The sequence below is a fragment of the Callithrix jacchus genome, chromosome 4 (assembly GCF_049354715.1).
Source record: "Callithrix jacchus isolate 240 chromosome 4, calJac240_pri, whole genome shotgun sequence".
In the NCBI taxonomy this organism is placed as follows: Eukaryota; Metazoa; Chordata; class Mammalia; order Primates; family Cebidae; genus Callithrix; species Callithrix jacchus.
Window position 1 is genome coordinate 165,819,514 of NC_133505.1, and position 10,034 is coordinate 165,829,547.

Here is a 10,034-nt window from a genome sequence, read left to right on the forward strand (position 1 = left end):
AAAGGCAACTTTTATAAAGCTATAGAAGAAAAAGTTCAGGGACAATGGATCCTGAAAAGAGTAGGAGAAGAGCAATTTATGACTCAGGAAAGAAAAAAGAAATGGGTTGGTAGTTAAAGGGAAACTGAGTCAAGAAAAGTTTAATATATGTTAATGGGAGAATTGACAGTATGTGTATATGTTTATAGAAGTGATTCAGGAGAGAGGATGGAATGGATGGTGTGGGAGGGAGGGAAGAATTGGTGGAATGACGTTGGCAAAAAGGGACAGGCTCTTGTGTACAAGTAGAGGGATTGGTCTTGCCTAGAAACATGGCAGTTCATCCATAGTAAGAATAGAAAAGGTAGATATATGGCCACAGACATAGTCAGATAATGATTTTAAAATTCTTTTTTTTTGAGACGGGGTTTCACTGTGTTAGCCAGGATGGTCTCGATCTTTTGACCTTGTGATCCGCCCGCCTTGGCCTCCCAAAGTGCTGGGATTACAGGCATGAGCCACCGTACCTGGCCATTTTAAAATTCTTTAATCAATAGGTGTTTCTGATGTGTAGCAGGCACTATGCTAAGCACTTTACATACATGATTTCCTTTAGTTATTATAACAGTCTCAGTCTAACAATGAGGTAGATTCTGATAGTATTCTCATTTAATTTACAAGGAACTGAAATTTAGAGAAGTTAGAGTAACTTACCAAAGTCATATAGCAAGCAAGTGACAGGACCAAGACTTAAGCCCTTGACTGCTGGACTCTAGAACTTACTAAGCAAGAAAGCTTCAGCTTATGATGCTCATCTTCCCACTCCCAAATTCCTCATTTCGCGCCCCTTTTGCTTGTTCCCCCTCCCCTTATTCTCCCTATCCTAATAATCACCAAATCCTGCCCATTTTACTTCCTCAGTGTTTTTTGATTCTGGATCCTCCTCTTTGTCTCCTTCCTAGTCCTACCAGCCGTAGACCTCAGCATTCCAACCCCATAATCTAAACTGGATCATCTCTGGAACCATAAAACAATTGAACAGAAATGCAGCTTTGACCATGCTTGTTCCACAACCCACTGCCTAATGCGTTAGGTCAAAGCTGCCTAACTATGCTATAAGGCTGCCACTACCTGGCATCTCACTAATTTCTGCCTGGTACTCTTTTCTCAGCAGAGCTGAGCGCTTGCAGTCCCACCACACAAGCTATCATGTTTCCACAATGCGTTTGTTCTTTATGCTTTTTCCTTGTCTCTTTCCTGGATTTTCTTTCTTCTCCTCTTTTAAACCTAAGCTCCTGTTTTTTTCCTGCAGGAAGGCGTTTCTGATTATTCTAACTTGGGTTCATATAGTCTGCAGCCACAACTCATCTTTTACTTGCCACATGGTTTTTATAATGATTCGCTAGCCTGTTTGTTTCCACTAGGCCATGAGCTCCTTGAGGGGAGGGATCATGTTCCATTTGTATTTGTAGCTCTACCATATCACGTAATGTTTGGTCATAATAGTTTTTGAGTGAATGAATAGCAGGGGTATACAATTTATCCAAGAAGAGAAGCAGCAGCCTGTTTTCCGTTTAAGTGTGAAAAAGGTGAGTGTATGGCTATGGCTTTGGAAATGTTTTTTAGTATAGGTAAATGTATTAGTCTGTTATCATATTGCTATAAAGAAAGACCCAAGGCTGGGTAACTTACAAAGAAAAGCAGTTTTATTGGCTCCTGGTTCTGTAGACTGTACAGGAAGTATGGCAGCATCTGTTTCTGGGGAGGTCTCAGGAAGCTTCTAATCATGGTGGAGGGCAAAGGGGGGGTGAGGTGTCTTACATGGCAGGAGCAGGAGCAAGAGGGAGAAGGGGAGGTGCTGCATGCTTTTGAACAACCAGATCTTGGCTAGGCTTGGTAGCTCATGTGTGTACTCCCAGCACTTTGGGAGGCCAAGGCGGGCAGATCCTTTGAGGTCAGGAGTCCGAAACCAGCCTGGCTAACATGGTAAAACCTTGTCTCTACTAAAATACAAAAGTTAGCTGGGCATGGTGGCACGTGCCTATAATCCCAGCTACTCGGGAGGCTGAGGCAGGAGAATCACTTGAACCCGGGAGGCAGAGGTGGCAGTGAGCCGAGATCACACCACTGTACTCCAGCCTGGGCAACAGAGTGAGATGCCTCAAACAACAACAAAACTCACCAGGTCTTGCAAGAACTCACTCACTATCCTGAGGATGGTATCAAGTGGACGACACTAAACCATTCACGAAAAACACCTCCATGATCCAATCACCTCCCACCAGGCCCACCTCCAACAATGGGAATTACCCTTTGGCATGAGATTTGGGTGGGGACACAGATCCAAACCATATCTGCAAGAGAATGCAAGGGAGCACTTACGATAGTTCATTATTTAACACACACTAAGCACCTTCCTTGTACTGAGAAATACTGTAAGAGCTTGGGATAGATAAAGCTTTTGTCCTATCTAGGGAAGTAGATAATAGGCAAATAAACCAAAGAAGGAAAGGAAAAAAGAAATTTTTTGTGAAATGATAAAAGCTTAGACTACACAAAATCTTTGTGGTGGTTAGGGGGGTGGGCATGAGTGGCTGCCTTCAATTAAGGCCTGAGAAGGTAACGCCTAATAGAAACCTTGTGACATAAGAAGCAGTTAAGCACATGAGGTTTTTGTCAGGCCTCCATGTAGAAGCCTTGACCCAGAAAGTCTGAATTCCTGCCTGCTTCGTCTGATGAAACCACAAGGTGTCACTAATTCTTCATTAGCTTCTACTAAGTGAAATAATTGCAGCCCGGGTATCCCTTATATTAGGGTAATACTATTTTTAAAATCACATTTGCAGTGTAGGCCAACTTGGCCTGGCACAGTGGCTCATGCCTGTAATCCCAGCACTTTGGGAAGCCGAGGTGGGCGGATCACCTGAGGTCAGGAGTTCAAGACCAGCCTGGCCACCATGGTGAAATCCCATCTCTATAAAAATATAAAAATTAGCCAGATGTGGTGCAGGCACCTGTAATCCCAGCTACTAGGGAGACTGAGATGATAGAATTGCTTGAACCTGGGAGGTGGAGGTTGTAGTGAGCCGAGATCACGTCACTGCACTCCAGCCTGGGTGACAGAGAGAGAGAGAGATCCTGTCTCAAAACAAAAAGAAAACCAAAACAAAGCAGGCCAACTAGTTGGCAATTATTTACATGGTGGAAAGGTTTTCTTTCAAAAGACAGTCTCTAGTATGTTTAACAAATGTTCATAGCTTTCAAGTGGTGCATAGAACTCTGGCTAGCAATCAGAAGACCAGAGTTCTGGGTTTAGAGTATTGGATTTGGAGTCAGAAGCTTTGAGTTCATCTCTTGTTTTGTTCTCACTAGCTGTGTGACCACATGCAAAATTTAAATTATTCTTTGTCTTATTTTGTTGTTGTTATTTTAAAACCAGAGATAGTGGCAGGGTGTGGTGGTTCATGCCTACAATCCAGCACTTCCAGAGGTTGAGGAGGGTGGATCACCTGAGGTTGGGAGTTCAAGACCAGCCTGACGAACATGGAGAAACCCTATCTCTACTAAAAATACAAAATTAGCTGGTGCATGCCTGTAATCCCTGCTACTCGGGAGGCTGAAGCAGGAGAATCACTTGAACCGGGGAGGTGGAGGTTGCGGTTAGCCGAGACGGTGCCATTGCACTCCAGCCTGGGCAACAAGAGTGAAACTCCATCTGAAACAACAACCACAGCAACAACAACAACAAACCCAAAACAACAACAACAACAACAACAAGCCCAAAAAAACCAGAGACAGTAAATGCTGTTCTAGCCATCTCAAGCAATTATTTTTGCATATCAAAAAAGATAATGTGTGTACCAATTTAGAAAACTGTGAAGTGCTATATAAATATCAGATTTAAAAAATTTTATACAAATTATCTGCGCCCAACTTTATAGTAATATGGTATTATGTATAGCAGTTGTGTTAGTGTGGACTCCCAGTTGCATGAGGGAGAAATCCAATTTGAATTTGCTTGGCAAAAGGGCATGTTTTGAAGTTTATGGGGTGGTTCCTATGCCTACAGGAATGGCAGCATTGTGGGTAGGCTTCAGGCATTGCTGGAATCAGGGATTGGAATGAGGGCAGCATGTGTACCCTTCATTCCCCTTTGCTTTTATCTGATGCCTTTATTTTCTTTGGCCCCCCCCACTTGCTTCCTCTACCTTGTGGGGAACATTTTGATATTATGATTGTAGGACACCTGCATGACAGCATCCTATAGTCTGAGAAGTGAGAAGCTGGGGCTGGAGAAGTAGATGTAGAATTACCTTGATTTTGAGGGAAAGCATATGAATTTTGAATTTATGAAAGCCATTGTCAGTTAATGCTAACCTTCCGGTTTCGAAAAATAAAACTAACATGTTCTGAAACAGTTTAATATCTGAGTCTGCATTGTCTTTGTTTCCCTTCTTTTCTTTCTTTCTTCCTCTCTCTCTCTGTCTGTCTCTTTCTTTACAAGGTCTCACTCTCTCACCCAGGCTGGAGAGCAGTGATGCAAAATCACGACTCACTGCAGTCTCAACCTCCTAGGCTCAAGCCATCCTCCCGCCTCAGCCTCCAGAGTAGCTTAGACTGCAGGTAGTTGCCACCATGCCCAGCTAGTTTTTATATTTTCAATTTTATTTTATTCCAGTTTTAAGTAGTTTATTCAAGAGAAAAGCTGGGAGTGGCCAATTCAGGAGGAAAAGACTCCAGAGAAACAGGGTCAGTGCTCCAAAGATCAAAGGTAAGTTCTTGATTATAGAGGCAGAAAATAAAGACATTAACAGGATTATACAATTTTCTACACAAGGCTGGCTTAAGATGAAATTCTGATATAATATATAGGACACAAATAAGGCTTCTAAAGTATGCTTTAAGAACACCTGCCAAAATTATCAAAATTGTGTCCTTGTCCCTGGGATTCATTTAAAATGACAGCGCTGGGGACTCCTGGTTTCAAGTGGCATTGACTGAAGTTGGGATTTCTTCCATTCTAACTAAATACCATGGCAGTGGAATGGGGCATGTCCCATGGAATGGTCTTTGTAGATGGAAATGGGAGGGAGCTGGGAGCTGGACATTACAGTCTGTTTTTCAGCTTGAAGAGGAGATTGACAGGCACCCAGGTAGACAGAGTGAGGCCAAGGACAATGTGATGGGTGTCTGTTGGTGGACACCAGGTCTGGATCTGTTCCATTCATTGAAGGAGGAGGTGAGGAGAAACATAAAACCTATGAAAAAATGCTGAATATAGGAGGAAGGGAACACACATTTGCATAATCAGAGGAAGACAGAGCTCTAAAAGTGAAACTCACTGGCATTGGCATCCCTAAAGATGCTGTTTGGTACCACCTTTGAATAAAGCAATGCAGAGAATTCTTAAGATGCCAGAAGATGGATGTGACTGAAAAAGAGTGATATTATAGGCAAAAATATTTTTTGATGCTTACCATGTGCCAGCAACTGTGTTAGGGACTGAGGATACAATGTTGAATAAAATTGCCATGGTTCCCATCCTTTCAGAATCTAGTGAGGTACCAGACAAGGAAACAGGCATTTCCAATTCAGTGTGAAGTGCATGATAATAGGGGTGGCAGGGCACAATAGAAGCACGAGGACTCTGAGCTGTCCTCTGGGTCATGACAAGCTTCCTGCGTGAAAGCTGAAGTGCAGACCATGAGAAGATGCAGGACTTTGCCAAATGAAATGACATGGTCGGGGGGTGTGTGTTTATGACAGAAGAATACTGTGTGTGAAGCCCTAGAGGTGAGGAAAAACCTAGGATGTTGTGCAGGTGCAATGGCTCACACCTGTAATCGCAGCGCTTTGGGAGGCCAAAGCAGGAGGATTGCTTGAGCCAGAAGTTTGAGACCAGCCTGGGCAACATGGCAACATCTTTGTAGAGATGGTGAAACCCCATCTCTACAAAAAAGAAAAAAAAAATAGAAAAATTAGCTGGGTGTGGTGACACAGGCCTGTAGTCCCAGCTACTTAGGAGGCTGAGGCCAGAGGATCAATTGAACATGGGAGGTAGAGGCTGCAGTGTGCCATGATCGTGTCACTGCACTCCAGCCTGGGTGAAGAAACAAATGCAAAACCAAAACCCTAGAATGTTAAGGAATAGAATTAAGTTCGATGTGTCTGAATGAGAGCATGAGGCAGGGAATATTAAGAGATAAGTGATTAGAAAAATTAAATTTTTTAGGCCGGGCGCGGTGGCTCAAGCCTGTAATCCCAGCACTTTGGGAGGCCGAGGCGGGTGGATTACGAGGTCAAGAGATCGAGACCATCTTGGTCAACATGGTGAAACCCCGTCTCTACTAAAAATACAAAAACTTGGCTGCGCCTGGTGGCGCGTGCCTGTAATCCCAGCTACTCAGGAGGCTGAGGCGGGAGAATTGCCTGAACCCAGGAGGCGGAGGTTGCGGTGAGCCGAGATTGCGCCATTGCACTCCAGCCTGGGTAACAAGAGCGAAACTCCGTCTAAAAAAAAAAAAAAAAAAAAAAAAAAAGAAAAATTAAATTTTTTAAATGAAAGATTTAAAGATACAGTAATAGCACTCACATCCACATTGAGAGAATGCTATTGAATGTCAAATGAGGGACGTGAAGAACCCACCTAAGGGATGTTCCCAGAATGCAGATAAAAGGATTAAAAGTGTTGGCCCAGCATGGGAGGTGAGAGCTATCTAGGAGAGGGAACAATGATTCGTCACAAGAACCTTAGGTATTCCTATGGGAAAATAGACGCAACAACCAAAGACCTAATTAAACAAGTGTTTCTTGTGCTGAAAATAACTTGAAGATGAAGATCAAAAGAATCCGCCACAGGGCTGGGTGTGGTGGCTCACGTCTGTAATCATAGTATTTTGGGAGGCCGGCAGGGGGATTGCTTGAGGTCTGGAGTTGGAGACCAGCCTGGCCAACATGGCGAAGCCCTGACTCTACTAAAAATATGAAAATTAGCCAGACGTGGTCGTGGGCACCTCTAATCTCAGCTGCATGGCAGGCTGAGGCAGGACAATAGTTTGAACTCAGGAGGTGGAGGTTGCAGTGAGCCGAGATTGTGCCACTGCACTCCAGCCTAGATGATAGAGCAAGGCTCCATCTCAAAAAAAAAAAGAAAGAAAGAAAAGAAAAAGAGCCAGAAACCCAGGTAGGCAGTGAAGATGATGGTGGAGAACAGCAGTTGCTCCGGCAAGAGGGGAGCGGCTCAGGGAAGGGGGCGGTATCGACAGCAGGAGTGAAAGAGGAAGAACTTTCAGAAAGGGGGAAGAAGGAGGCCTGAGAGAGGAAGGAGAACTGAAGTGACCAAAGGGGAGTTGAAGATCTGCATTGTGTCGGCCACTTGACCTATTATTATCTCAGTTTAGTTCTCATTGCTACCCTGTAGCGGTGGTTCTCAAATGCATGATTTTTTCCTAGGAGGTATTTGGCAATGTCTGGAGACATTTTTGGTTGTCACAAATAAAAGAGGTTGCTACTGGCTTTTAGTGGGTACAGTTCAGGGACGTTGTTATACATCCTGTAGCGCCTGAGACTGCCCTCACAGCAAAGAATGATTTGGCCTAACACGTCAGTAGTGACAACGTTGAGAACCCCTGCTCTGTGGTATATGAGGTCCATTTTACAAAAGAGGAAACACGGCAAGTTAAGTAACTCAGTCGTATAGCAAGTAAATCGCAAAACTGGAATTTCAACCCAGGTCAGAATAGAAGGTTTGGCTTCTTTCCACTTTACTATGTTGCCACTTGGATCCCAGTACTTGCGGAGGCTGAGGCAGGAGGATCCCTTGAAGCCACGAGTTTGAAACCAGTCTAGGCAACATAGTAAGATCCCCGTCTCTACAAAAAAATAAAAATTTCATGAAGAGAGAGAAAAGAATCCACCACATTCCAAGAAAAACGAGTGACAACATTTTCACATTACAGAGATATAAGTAATAGATCATTACGAGCATTCAGATAGAAAAAAGTAAGTTTCCTATGCAGGAACAAAAAGCCCTCTGGCCATAAGCTTTTTTTTTAGCAACACCCAAGATCGGAAGATGATGAAACCACATGTGATAGAGTTTTCAGGGGGAAATGTTGGGATCAACCTCATGCTCAACTAAGTCTGTTGTCTTTCAAGGCAACAGCATATACTTTCAGATTTGCAAGGCCTGGTTAACACATCTCATCCCTTCATTAACACATCTCAAAGATCTACTACCTGAAAGAGCATTCACAATGAAGATCTGAGTAATGAAGAGATCATGATCCACAGGGACTTCAAGACGAGGCTTGTTCATGTTGGACCCACACACAGGTGTTTGATCAGCCTCTGTGTGATCTGGACAGTTCCATGGCCAGGGGCTACAGCTTGGCCTGCAGGAACCTCCCTGAGCTGCTCCTCTTAAGTTTTCCCTCATTTCAGGGAAAGTGGATTTCTTGCAGCAAGTGCGTTACCTCATGTTTCAGAAGAAATGTCATGACTGACGGCTATGTGAACCTGATTTGGCTCCAGGATCTATTAATATTGGCTGAGCTATTTACACAGTTGAGAGCCAATGCCAAGAAGAACCAAACACTCCCCCTTTCTCAAAACCAGAGCTGTGTAATGTAGTTCATCGTATTCATCATTTGCATCACCAAGAGCCTCACATGTTTTCTGTGTCTTTTTTTTAAAAAAAGAGACAGAGTCTCGCTCTGTTGCCCAGCGTCTGCTCTTGAACTCCTGGATTCAAGTAATCCTTCCGCCTTAGTATCCCAAAGTGCTGGGATTATGGGCGTGAGCTGCTGTGTTTTCTGCATCTTTGAGACTTCACTGTTTACTTGATTACGCTGACTTTTAACTAGGAAAGAACCATAAAATGTCTAAGCAGCCACTGAGTCAGAAAGCTTCACCTGGGGCTTGTGAATGTCCCTGAGTTACCTATGGCTGGACTCAGTATACTCATTATGCTCATATACAGCAAATGTTTAGAAGTGAGACTGATCTGTTTTTCTTTTTTTTTTTGAGACGGAGTTTCGCTCTTGTTACCCAGGCTGGAGTGCAATGGCGCAATCTCGGCTCACCGCAACCTCCGCCCCCTGGGTTCAGGCAATTCTCCTGCCTCAGCCTCCTGAGTAGCTGGGATTACTGGCACGCGCCACCGTGCCCAGCTAATTTTTTGTAATTTTTAGTAGAGACGGGGTTTCACCATGTTGACCAGGATGGTCTCGATCTGTTGACCTCGTGATCCACCCGCCTTGGCCTCCCAAAGTGCTGGGATTACAGGCTTGAGCCACCGCGCCCGGCCTGATCTGTTTTTCTATATTTCTTAAAGTAAATCTCAGAATCAGAGAAATTATCATTTCCTTTTGATCTAAGAAGTTAGTGGCTCACTTTTGTAAGAGATACATTTTTAAAGGCACAGAAAAAAGACTAAGAATTATAATATTAATATAAGAATTAAAGTATTTCTGACTAGAAATATTACAATATAGCCATTGCTGGGTAACTACCCCTCCACCCACCTCTGAAATTACTGGATTTAAACAATGTATTTGGAACCGTCAGAAACAGAGTCAATAGTGTGTGAATAAATATAAGACCTTATTATAGGCAATTTATTATGAGGAATTGGCTCATGGATTGTGGAAGCTGAGAAGTCCCATAATCTGCCATCTGTAAGCTGGAGACCCAGGGAAGCTGGTGGAGTGGTTCCAGTCTGAGTTGAAAGGCCTGAGAACCAGGGGCACTGATGGGGTAAGCCCCAGTTTGAGGGCAGGAGAAGACTGATGTCCCAGCTCAAGTAGTCAGGCAGAGGGAGCAGGTTCTTCCTTACCCGGCCTTTCATTCTATTCTGGCCTGCAGTGGACTGGGGAAGGAACACTGGGGAAGGCAATCGGCTTCACTCAGTCCATGATTCCAGTGTTAATCTCATCCAAACACCTTTACAGACATCCAGACTAAGGTTTAAGTATTTAGGTATCTTGTGGTCTAGACATAAAATTAACAATCACAAACAATATGCACTTATTGTACTTAGGCGTTCTGTGGATCTG